The 12,500-nt window shown below is 37.8% G+C and overlaps 1 protein-coding gene across 1 annotated transcript in view; it reads left to right on the forward strand.

Annotated features, from left to right (window-relative positions):
• LOC137616156 (uncharacterized) overlaps positions 1-12,500 on the forward strand; it is an 82,567-nt gene that overhangs the window by 57,935 nt on the left and 12,132 nt on the right. The window lies entirely within an intron of this gene.

Raw genomic sequence — 12,500 nt, forward strand, 5'->3', positions numbered from 1 at the left:
ATACATCACAGTTGGTATAATCACTTTCTCATATAGAACTCTCTTTACATTCATGCCCAACCCTCTATTTTTTACTACTCCCTTAACTGCCCCCAACACTTTGCAACCTTCATTCACTCTCTGATGTACATCTGCTTCCACTCCACCATTTGCTGCAACAACAGACCCCAAGTACTTAAACTGATCCACCTCCTCAAGTAACTCTCCATTCAACATGACATTCAACCTTGCACCACCTTCCCTTCTCGCACATCTCATAACCTTACTCTTACCCACATTAACTCTCAACTTCCTTCTCTCACACACTTCCAAATTGTCACTAATCGGCCAAGCTTCTCTTCTGTGTCTGCGACCAGTACAGTATCATCCGCAAACAACAACTGATTTACCTCCCATTCATGGTCATTCTCGTCTATCAGTTTTAATCCTCGTCCAAGCACTCGAGCATTCACCTCTCTCACCACTCCATCAACATACAAGTTAAACAACACGGCGACATCACACATCCCTGTCTCAGCCCCACTCTCACCGGAAACCAATCACTCACTTCATTTCCTATCCTAACACATGCTTTACTACCTTTGTAGAAACTTTTCACTGCTTGCAACAACCTTCCACCAACTCCATATAACCTCATCACATTCCACATTGCTTCCCTATCAACTCTATCATATGCTTTCTCCAGATCCATAAACGCAACATACACCTCCTTACCTTTTGCTAAATATTTCTCGCATATCTGCCTAACTGTAAAAATCTGATTCATACAACCCCTACCTCTTCTAAAACCACCCTGTACTTCTAAGATTGCATTCTCTGTTTTATCCTTAATCCTATTAATCATTACTCTACCATACACTTTTCCAACTACACTCAACAAACTAATACCTCTTGAATTACAACACCCATGCACATCTCCCTTACCCTTATATAGTGGTACAATACATGCACAAACCCAATCGACTGGTACCATTGACAACACAAAACACATATTAAACAATCTCACCAACCATTCAAGTACAGTCACCGTTTTATAGACGGATATATTGACGTAAAGGAGTAATATTACGGTCACCAACCCGTAAAAGATAATAAAGTAATGTAAAATTATGGTCGCTAGTATTACTGAAAACTGCCTAGAACCGTATATTTTTACAAAGAATTTCCGACTAAAATCACGTTTTTTTTTTTTTTAACAGTGGGAAGTGCATAAGAGGATGACAACATTATCTTAAGAATTTGCAGTTTTCATAATTTCGTCATCATAAAACTCGTATTCATATGCAGTCCACGTTTTAAGAACAATCTTTTAATCGTTTCCAAGAAAGGGTAAACAGTTTCACAAGGTCAAAAATATGCAGGATTTCTGACTATTTTTGCAATAATCCATAGCGCATTTTGATAGTAAGTTACTATGGATGTTTTATACAACACATGAGGCATCATTCAAAATTGTCCAAAGTCAAATACGAATCTACATTAGGATGAAAAATTCTTATAAAAGCGAAAAAAAAAAATACTAAAAGATAAATATCACGTTAATTCAAAGCAACCTTCAACGCAAAGAAATAAGATAGCTGAATAAGAGTTGTGGTAGCCTGGTAACGTCCCTAAGTGGTGATCACCAAACTGGGGTTCGAATCTCCTCAAACTTTTTAGTTTCTTTGGTCACTGCAACCTCACCATCCTTTTGAGTTAAGGAGCAGGTGGCCGTGGTTGGGGTGCCTATAGGTCAACCTACCGAGTCATCAGCAGCCATTGCCTGGCCCTCCCTGGTCCTAGCATGGGTGGAGAGGGGGCTTGGGCCCTGATCATATGTATATATATGGTTAGTCTCTAGGCCATTGTCCTGATCATTAGGACAATGACTGTCCCTTGACCCTGTCATTCATGAGAAAATTTTAAACCTTTAAATTTTTAAAAATTCTTATGCTGTCAGTGAAGTGTCAGTTTTTTTTTTTTTTATGGAATCCAAAGATGACTCTGGTTTAGCCTCATAAGCCTCTGCACGACCAGACGTATATTAATAATTGAATAATTCTGAGAACTTGATTTATCAAAGTCCATTCTAAGAAAGGAGGTTATTATTATTATTATTATTATTATTATTATTATTATTAGCCAAGCTACAACCCTAGTTGGAAAAGTAAGATGCTTTGAGGCCAAGGGCTCCAATGGGGAAAAATAGCCCATTGAGGAAAGGAAATAAGGAAATAAATAAATGATAAGAACAAATTAATAATAAATCAATCTAAAAACAGTAACAACGTCAAAACAGATATGTCACATATAAACTATAAAAATTTGTCCTTTCGGGGTTATTTTCAATTTTTTTCACGGTTAACATAAAGATCTGGATCTTTTTAATTGCAGATATCGCTAAGCTTGACAGGATCAATTTGAAGTTAACCTACTGTATATTGCTGCTTTTGTTGATTACAGTAGATTCCATTTGCCCGGGTCTTTTCTGAGGGATTTGTTTCCATTGTTTCTTAGATTACAATTTTACAGCCTATTGATATTGAACGGAAGTCTATAGTCCATTTCTTTTAGCGATGCATATTTGCACCGACTTGCAGCGGTGCCCTTTTAGCTCTGAAAAGTTTCCTGATCGCTGATTGGTTAGAATTATCTTGTCCAACCAATCAGCGATCCGGAAACTTTTCCGAGCTAAAAGGGCACCGCCGCGAGTCGGTGCAAATATGCATCGCTAAAAGAAATGGACTATAGTAGATTATAATTATAGTTTCAACTTTACTAGATCCAATTGATGTTCTATAATTTGTTTTCTTTTATATACAGCTTATAACTCGAGCTGTTGTTATAGGAGTAACGGCTGTGTCACGGGACTAAGACTTTATTTTTAGCTGGTATATAGCCAAATGGCTCAACGTTGTCTAAATTGGATATCTTGAATGATGGGCTTAGGAGCGTTTTTTATGATGATGAAGAGACCTAAGCGTGATATTTTAGGAGAAATCAACGAAAGCATTTCTAAAAAGAAGAAAAAAAAACGTTGCTAGTTATTCATACAGGAATTAGTAATTTTAATATTATTATTATTATTATTATTATTATTATTATTATTATTATTACTAGCCAAGCTACAACCCTAGTTGGAAAAGCAAGATGCTATAAGCCCAAGGGCTCCAATAGGGAAAAATAGCCCAGTGAGGAAATAAAATATGGAAACAAATAAATGATGAGAAGAAATTAAAAATAAATCATTCTAAAAACAGTAACAACGTTAAAATAGATATGTCATATATAAACTATTAACAACGTCAAAAACAGATATGTCATATATAAACTATAAAAAGACTCATGTCCTCCTGGTCAACATAAAATCATTTGCTCCAACTTTAAACTTTTGAAGTTCTACTGATTCAACTACCCGATTAGGAAGATTATTCCACAACTTGGTAACAGGTGGAATAAAACTTCTAGAATACTGTCTAATATTGAGCCTCATGATGGAGAAGGCCTGGCTATTAGAATTAACGGCCTGCCTAGTATTACGAACAGGATAGAATTGTCCAGGGAGATCTGAATGTAAAGGATGGTCAGAATTATGAAAAATCTTATGCAACATGTATAATGAACTAATTGAACGACGGTGCCAAAGAATAATATCTAGACCAGGAATAAGAAATTTAATAGACCGTAAGTTTCTGTTCAACAAATTAAGATGAGAATCAGCAGCTGAAGACCAGACAGGAGAACATTGCTCAAAACAAGGTAGAATGAAAGAATTAAAACACTTCTTCAGAATAGATTGATCACCGAAAATCTTAAAAGACTTTCTCAAGAAGCCAATTTTTTTTTGGCAACTGAAGAAGACACAGACCTAATGTGTTTCTCAAAAGTAAATTTGCTGTCGAGAATCACACCTAAAATTTTAAGTCATACAGATGTAAAGAAACATTATCAATACTGAGATCCGGATGTTGAGAAGCCACCGTCCTTGACCTACTTACAATCATACTTTGAGTTTTGTTAGGATTCAACTTCATACCCCATAATTTGCACCATGCACTAATTTTAGCTAAATCTCTACTAAGGGATTCACCAACCCCAGATCAACATTCTGGGTTATTTGAATTTGCGTATGATAAAATTTGTGTTTCACGATAATCTATGGCATGTGTTTGTTAAGCAGATTAAAAGGCCTATCAGTGAACCATCCCGCCACACTTCAAATCGATACTACACAAGAAGAATAATTTTAGCAGGGTCTCTGTTAGCTGCTCAGAGCCTTGTTTATCATATCCAGGTAAATGATATTTGCCTTGCTTTGTGCTTGTATATCACTAAATTTCTGTTGGCTTAGCTTCCAAGCAATTACTTTTTTGTGCGATTTAACATAAACTTGATTGGTAATGGTTATAAGAAGACATTCCATTGTGTTAGCCAGGGTTGCCAGGTTTTCTAAATGAGAGAAGGCCAACCCCTAATCAACAGAAGCTTTAAAAGGCCAACCCATTAGTAGAAAAAGACCAAATATATAGTATTTAAGACCCGCCTTTTTCATATTACTAAAGGCCAACCAATTTATAAAAAAAAAAGACCAAACTTGAGGTTTTTTGGCCTGAATAAAGGCCAAACTGGCAGCCCTGGTGTTAGCCTACTATGTAGTCCTAATCAAGAATTGGGGTTAAGGATTACCCTCCAATTCAAAGATCAATATTATTAATACTGAAATAGTTTTGTAGAAATTCTCAACAGTACAACTAAAGATATATCTCAGAAACATTCCAACAACAAAGCATGCACAATTGACTTGCACATGCTACCGAATGAAATGTCGAGCATCTTAATTCACACCCTTTGAAATTTAAATAGGTTTCTTCCTTAATTGAATAGAGCTGACATGCTCCTCTTTCAACTTCTTTGCCGGTAATACCTGTGTATCTGGGTTGATTTCTTACAGATCTTTTTGCCTTGGAACTAAAATAGATATTCAACAATTCGAAGTCTGCTGATTTGATTTCTTGGATATGTAGTTTTGGACTCTAACTATGGACCATTTACTTCTAGATTACTTGCTACAAAATCATAATTATGCGTTCTGCGAATTCACAAAAAAAGGTGAATATAGATTTAAGAATATGAATTATATAACTTTTCCCATTTTATTCCACAGTCAGTTTCCTTTCTTCAGTATCCTCCCTTTTCTATTGTAAAGATTATGGAGACAATAAGAGTGTCACAACTGAGATGGTGTGGGCATGTGTTGAGAATGGATGGTGGGGAGCGAGTGAGTAGGGTTTGGGAGTAACCCGTTAGGGGGAGGAGATTGAGAGAGAGGCAGAGAGTTAGATGGCGAGATAAGGTGAAGGATAATATGGAGCGAAGAGGTTTGATTGAAGATGATGACTTTGATAGCAGGGATATATATATATATATATATATATATATATATATATATATATATATATATATGTATATATACTGTATATATATATATATAATCAAATGAGCCACAAATAACTTTTGATATCGAATTCACTCTGACATGGGACCATAAACATATAGGGAAATTCTTTTTATGATAAGTACTTCTGCACAGACAAGGATATATATATATATATATATATATATATATATATATATATATATATACATACTGTATATATATATATATATATATATATATATATATATATATAATCAAATGAGCCACAAATAACTTTTGATATCGAATCCACTCTGACAGGATCACAGACGCATAGGGATATTCTTTTCATGGTAAGTACTTCTGCACAGACAAGGATTCAAACCTTTCGCTCGAGTAAAATTCAAGGAAAAAAAGTTCGACGTCGACAATTCAACCATATAGAAAGATAAGAGTTAGCTCTGAAACTGCCTTATATATTCCTGCCAAATTCATGTTTGCACTTAGAACCAAAATCGAATCAACTCTAACATTATAGCTGATTGGTACGCATATAACACTTGGCACTTTTATGTTAATTTGTTTGTGCTTAGAACCAAAATTAACCCATCTCTACCATTATAGCTGATTTTACGTATGTAACACTTGGCACTTTTCTGTTAATTGTATCAGTCACTCTCGTGATTATTACTTTTAATATAATCCAAGAATACCTTCTAATATAAGAAAAGTTAATTTTGCAATGTGACCACAGACCAATAGTACTTCTGCCCAGCCAAAGATTCGAACTTTATCGCCGATTGGATATAAAGGTAAACAGTTCTTTTCAGGCCATTCAGCCATAAAAGAAAGGTAAGAGCAGATTCCGACTCTGTCGTATATAATCCAGTCAAGTTCAGAATTTGTACTTGGAATCGATATAAGAGATGATTGGTAATAAATAACACTTGGTCGTTTTACGATAATTATATCAATATCGATGTTATTTTGTGGTTTACTTGAATAGAATAAAATAACGAGTATCAGTGAGTGTACTTAAATTATATGAAAGATACTTCAAGCAGACGTGTGTTAAAATCATCATTTAATAGGTACATATGGATAAATATCCAACCACTTATTCACATATGTACTGAAAAATATATCTATGCATTTCGTTCATAAGTTTACTTGAATATAATAATTATCAACTCAGTCATAACAAGTTTGCGATATTCAATCCTTCTCAGAGGGGATCGCAAACCATTTTTTCCCTAGATGTAAATGCTGATGTCTCCGTCCAATCTGCAAAACGTTTCAGATACAGATGTTGACAATAAACGATACCCGATTAAAAAAACGTTCCTTTAAATTGATTCAAATTTCTCTAAATTCATAGACCATATTGTGCAAGTGTAATATTACGACAGACGATTTTTGTTATGGTAAGTAGCCTCCTTGGTAATACCAAACATAGAGAGTATAAAAAAATCAAAAGATATCAACACAAGTAGTTCTTTTAGACATCCGAGAGAGAGAGAGAGAGAGAGAGAGAGAGAGAGAGAGAGAGAGAGAGAGAGAGAGAGAGAGAGAGAGAGAGAGAGAGAGATAAATTCATAGACCATATTGTGCAAGTGTAATATTAAGTCAGATGATTTTTGTTATGGTTAAGTAGCCTCCTTGGTAATACCAAACATAGAGAGTATAAACAAATCAAAAGATATCAACACAAGTTGTTCTTTTAGACATCCGAGAGAGAGAGAGAGAGAGAGAGAGAGAGAGAGAGAGAGAGAGAGAGAGGGGGGGGGGAAGGTTACACCAATAACATATATTCAGATTCTATACGAGGCAAACCTAATATGCTGCCACCTTTAAAGCAAATCCCAGTGGGTTTTTGATGTAAGGCTTCCATTGGAATGGAGTCGAATGCGAAAACTGTGTGCGTGAAACTGAAGAGATACCGTATGCTGTAGAGTAGGTGATCAGGAATGTTCAATTCCTTTCCTATATAAATTATGCACTTTTTTATAAATTCGAAATTTATGGGAATAGCGCTATTAAGAAAAAAAAGTTGTGGAACCAGTCTTTTTTCTAAATGTTTAACCAGTTTTAAGTGTGTTATTTTAAGACCATTCTAACCAAAATAAGGTTCTAAAAAGTAGAAAATATTAAGGACACTCATAATTGGAGGTGACGGATAATACAATAAGGATTGCCACCAGTGGTATTTTTTTTTTTTTTTTAATCGATGTAACATTTATCATTTATCACGAAATTGAAATAACATCGCGTTAATCACGATGATCACATTTCATATTTGCCACTACACACAAAAGGTGAATTGATGCAATGAGAAAAATTTCACATTTCTACATTTACAAGGGTAATAGATATTTTCATGACTATTTGGAAAGTTTAAGTTGGTTATGCAAAATCGAAATCTTTTTTTAATGTTGATAGGACATCAGAATGAATTTATTCTCAGTCTCAAGGTCATGAACTTTGTTTCCCACGTTTCAAATCGTAGGAATTAGGTATTAGACTTAGTTTGTTTACAATATGCTGCGGTCATGTGCTGCCGGCTGATACTGGGTGACAGCCGATTACCATAGAGGTAGTTAGTCAGCTTTCTGTTACCTCACAATAAGCATCGATGTGGATCCTGTCATCTTATTACAAACCCAACATGATGCAGTGAATTTTGACCCAAGCCATGCCTCTGATGCCAAGACCATCTCAGGATATGCCAGGACGTGTTGAACTTGCAGTGCCAAGGGCCTTGTCCTAGGCAATGATGCAGGCTTAAACGATAGTCGCTGACCAGTATCGTACCTTTTGTCCCTTCAGGATGTCCTTACCGGTTCCAGACCACATGACAGTAAAGTTTCTGCTTCCGCTGCCACAAAGAAGTGTGATGTTGTCATGTCTTTGGTGGGCCTTCAGGTCCTGGAAATGTTTGATGGTGTATGGATTTATCCTAACATCTTTATGCTGCAGGACAACCGCTCTGCACATTAGATTTAACTATGTTCCAGTACTACAACGTACACTGGATGCTTAGTACTCAGACGCCAAGTGCAATGCCCTTACCCCAGACATGGCTTTCGATGCCATTAGAAATGTTATATTATGGTCATCTGACCATAGGTCGGAATTCCTTGTTCTCAACCGAGAGCATGAAGAATTTGTGAGCAATTATTTCTTAAGATGTTCTTAAAACGCTACATATTTTAATTTCCAGTTCCTAAAGTATGGGTAGTTTTTAGTTGATTATATGATATTACATAAAATAATGGTAGATCTTAGTAATTTTGTATTAAAAAGATGTATTTCAGGCGTGTGATACTTTCAAGAGCGTAGAGGCCCTTCAGGCTTTGTGTTATACTTTTGAATCTGCACAAAAAGAGGTTGAGCGTGCCCTGAGTGGCGTTAGCTGGTAGTCTCCCAACTCTTCGAGTGACAACATCACAGTCAGTGGTGTCATTGAGCCAGATAGTGGTACAATTGAAATGCAATGCAATGCAGGACCTTTGGGGGACGTCATTACCCTGGTCGAACATCATGCCCAGCAATAGGGTGCCAAAAGGTAAGGTACTTTTGGGAATGCTCCAGGAGCACCAAGAAGGCACTGCTTGCTTCAAGTTTGAGGATAATTAACTACACAGCTTTCACCCCTACCCAATTTCAAGGTTAGTGTTGCTTGCTCATGGGAGGGGGAGGTTGATGTCCGCATTCGCCTTAGCAGACACAGGAGCACAGATCTGCATTGCTGGACCCTCGTTGCTTTTAAGCCTGCATATCTAACAGGGGGAATTACAACCTCGAACGGATCTGAGTGATGTAGCCAATCTGTGAGTTATAAGCCTCCGATCAACGGAGTGCAATACTGAAGTATGAGGGAAATGTACGATGCAAGAAGTTTTTTTCATGCCAACAGCCAAGAACTTTTGTATGGCATTGAATTCCTGTAAGAAGTTGGTTTCCTACCACTTTCCCCTTTGTTGCATCAGCAGACGTCCCCAATAAGGCAGCCTCAAAACCCATCCTTCTCAAGCAATGAAGATAGTTTCAGTGCTAATCCTACCTGTAGAGGAGAACATTCCAGGACTGGAAGAATGGCTGTTATGTCACTTTTCGTCCTCAACTTTCATACATTCAGGAATCATTTACCTGTAATGAGAGGTAGACAGCACCACATACATTTATTGCTTGACGCCATACAGTATGCCTGTCATACGCCACCAGGATTCCCCAAGCATTGTGAAGAGGAGGTCAGGGTGCAGTTAGATGAGGATAGAATGACATGATAGAACTAGTCCCAGCAGGGGATGCGACTGAGTGTTGTGCGAGGATGGTTGTTTTAGTAGAAGACAGAGCAGCCTTGCCACACAGTAGACTTCTAACAATTTCCCGCCCACTGTCTTTGGGAGACTAACCATATACACTGGCGGCCTTCAACAATGGTTTCAAGCATTCCTATACACACACAAGACAACAGCAAATGCCCACTGGGGTTTCCCCCAAATGGAGATGGGAACTGTATCATTACCATAGGACTCCTGTGAGACATTGTTTGGCATCCAATGCCTACATGAAAAGATTCGAAGATGCTCTGCAAGACATCATCAGCAAACATAAATGCATCGATGATATTTTGCTATATATTCACAACATATATATGAATTTCCTTCGACATATGCCTCTGCAGGGATAACGCTCAAAGCGGAGAAGTTAAAATTTTGTAAGAGAGCCCTCTATTACCGATATTAGGTCATGGTATGGATTTTTTAATCAGTTACCCCCTTTCGCAATGGTGCTGATCATGGAGCATTTCAAGGACCTCCTAAGAAAGAGCATGGGAAAAAAATAAATATTACGATAGTCAGCTGCGCAGCAAACTCAAGCAGGCACAGGAAGTCATCTGCCAAATGGCCAAAGATGGCTTGGCATTATGACAAGACACGCACTACAGTAATCATGACAGTTTGGAGCAAAGAGGGCATCAGTTTTATAATCCTCGAGCTGAAAGCCCCTTCTGTTGCAAGGGTGGTTGGTGTCTCACACTATGCGACAGTCAACACCTCACCCATGCTGAAGCCGGATATGGCACTATAAAAACAGGAGCTCTTGCCGTCACTTGGTCCTTATGGAAGGTCAGGTTGTTTCTGCCATGGTGCCCTAATCTCACTAACATAACATATTACTGTCCCCTCATTAAACTGCTTGGCAATAGGGCCCTTAAGGATGTCATCATCACAAGGTTGTTCAACCTGAAGACGCTCCAATTCAAGTTCTACAAAAACTATCTACCCAGAAAGAGGAATGCTGCTGTAGATTTTCTCTTAAGACCCCCAATAATGAGATTGTCCCATGAAACCTTTGACGTGAACTTGGAGGACGACATTCAAGTGGAGGTAGTGTGCTCAACTGTGACCGCTTTTGGACAGGATGCCATCATATAGGATGAAATGTGTATCAGGAGCACCGCATCCAGTGATCCAATAAATCAACTACTGCTAGTCAATATCACAACTGATTCTTGGCCCTAACAGAAGTCACAAAAAGTTTCCTGCCAATAAATCAGGAACTGATAATTTACTTGTCGGATCATGCAGGAAACCATGGCGTTGATTCTACGCTTAGAAGGGCTGGCCAGATAGTCCGTATATTGGCCAAGAATAGATCTTCAGCATTGCCAGGCCTAATGCACTTCATGTAAAGAACATGCCCCTTTATTGCCTCCAAAAGCATTGGTACTCACACCCCAAGCAGAATATCTTCTAGCAGGTCGTGATAGATTTATTTTAGGTAGAGGGCAATATATGCATTGCATATGCAGACAAACTAACATGGTGGTTAGAAGAAGCTCATTTCCATAATGATGCCACATATAACTAAATGAATAACTACCTTCGGCGCTACTTTTCACGTTGGGGGCCCAAAAACAAATGTTGACTGACAGAGGTACAAACTTGGCTAGTGACGAGATGGAGGCCTTCCTCGGGAGATGGGGGTTTATCTGTCATCAACCCAATAGGCCCAATCCAACAGCAGGGCAGAAGCAGCTGTCAAATCGACAAAAAGGCTCCTCCGAAAAAACATGTCAAAAGGCTGCACCCTCAAATTTGAAAAGACACCCTTGGCAATACTTCTGTATCCTCAACATGCCTCTTAGCGGTGTCAACAAATTTCTGTCTCACCTTGTAACAGCCCACTAACTATACGACAAGGTCACTACAACCAAAGGATACATGTTGGTAGACAGGAACTGAAAATGAACGATATATCAAAGGGAATTCCATGTGGCAAAATCACAGCAGGCTATGTATGCCCTCGACATCATCTGGACACACGTCCATTGAACCAGGGAATCGAGTGTATATACAAAACCAAACAACAAAAAACTGGAACAGGACAGACGTGATGTCAAAAAATCAGGCCCTAATGACAGTACGTACTTAGACTCGACGGGAGTGACAGGCTTTCAAAGAGGAACAGAATGCACTTGAGAGTCATCACTCCATCATCAAGAACACTGATGTCTCAACTTGGCATCTCTGTGGTCCTCTACTACACCCTTAGAGCCACTCATACATTCCCATCAGGAGCCCATTATCGTCAGTAGTCCTAAATGGGTTCCTGGCATACCAAAGTGGATCAGACTTCATATGATATTTTCGTTATCTTATGTAATCATGCCATTGTAAAACCATTTTGACTCTTTCATGTAACTAATTTTTGAAGATTGAAGGTGATTTTTTCTGTTTCTTTTTCTATATGTTTACTTGTATTTGTCCTTATTCGGCAAGTATTATGTTCATTAAACGTCACTATGCTCTGAAACTATGGTTATTTAATTATGCAATTCTCTCTTACCAACCTTTAATTGTTACCAGGTAAAATATGGGGGGGGGGGATAGGTGTATGACGTGTTGTGATCATTTGCTGCCGACTGACATCAGGCAACAACCTGTTATGGTTATCAGTCGACTTTAAGTTACCTCACAATAAACAGCGATGTGGAATCCGTCGTCTCATTACAAATCCAACAATTTAGAATGTGTAAAATAAAAAGGTTTAAAACCCTATTTCTATCTTTCTTATAGCAAATTGTGAAAGATTTACT

Source organism: Palaemon carinicauda, chromosome 22 (assembly GCF_036898095.1).
Source record: "Palaemon carinicauda isolate YSFRI2023 chromosome 22, ASM3689809v2, whole genome shotgun sequence".
NCBI lineage: Eukaryota > Metazoa > Arthropoda > Malacostraca > Decapoda > Palaemonidae > Palaemon > Palaemon carinicauda.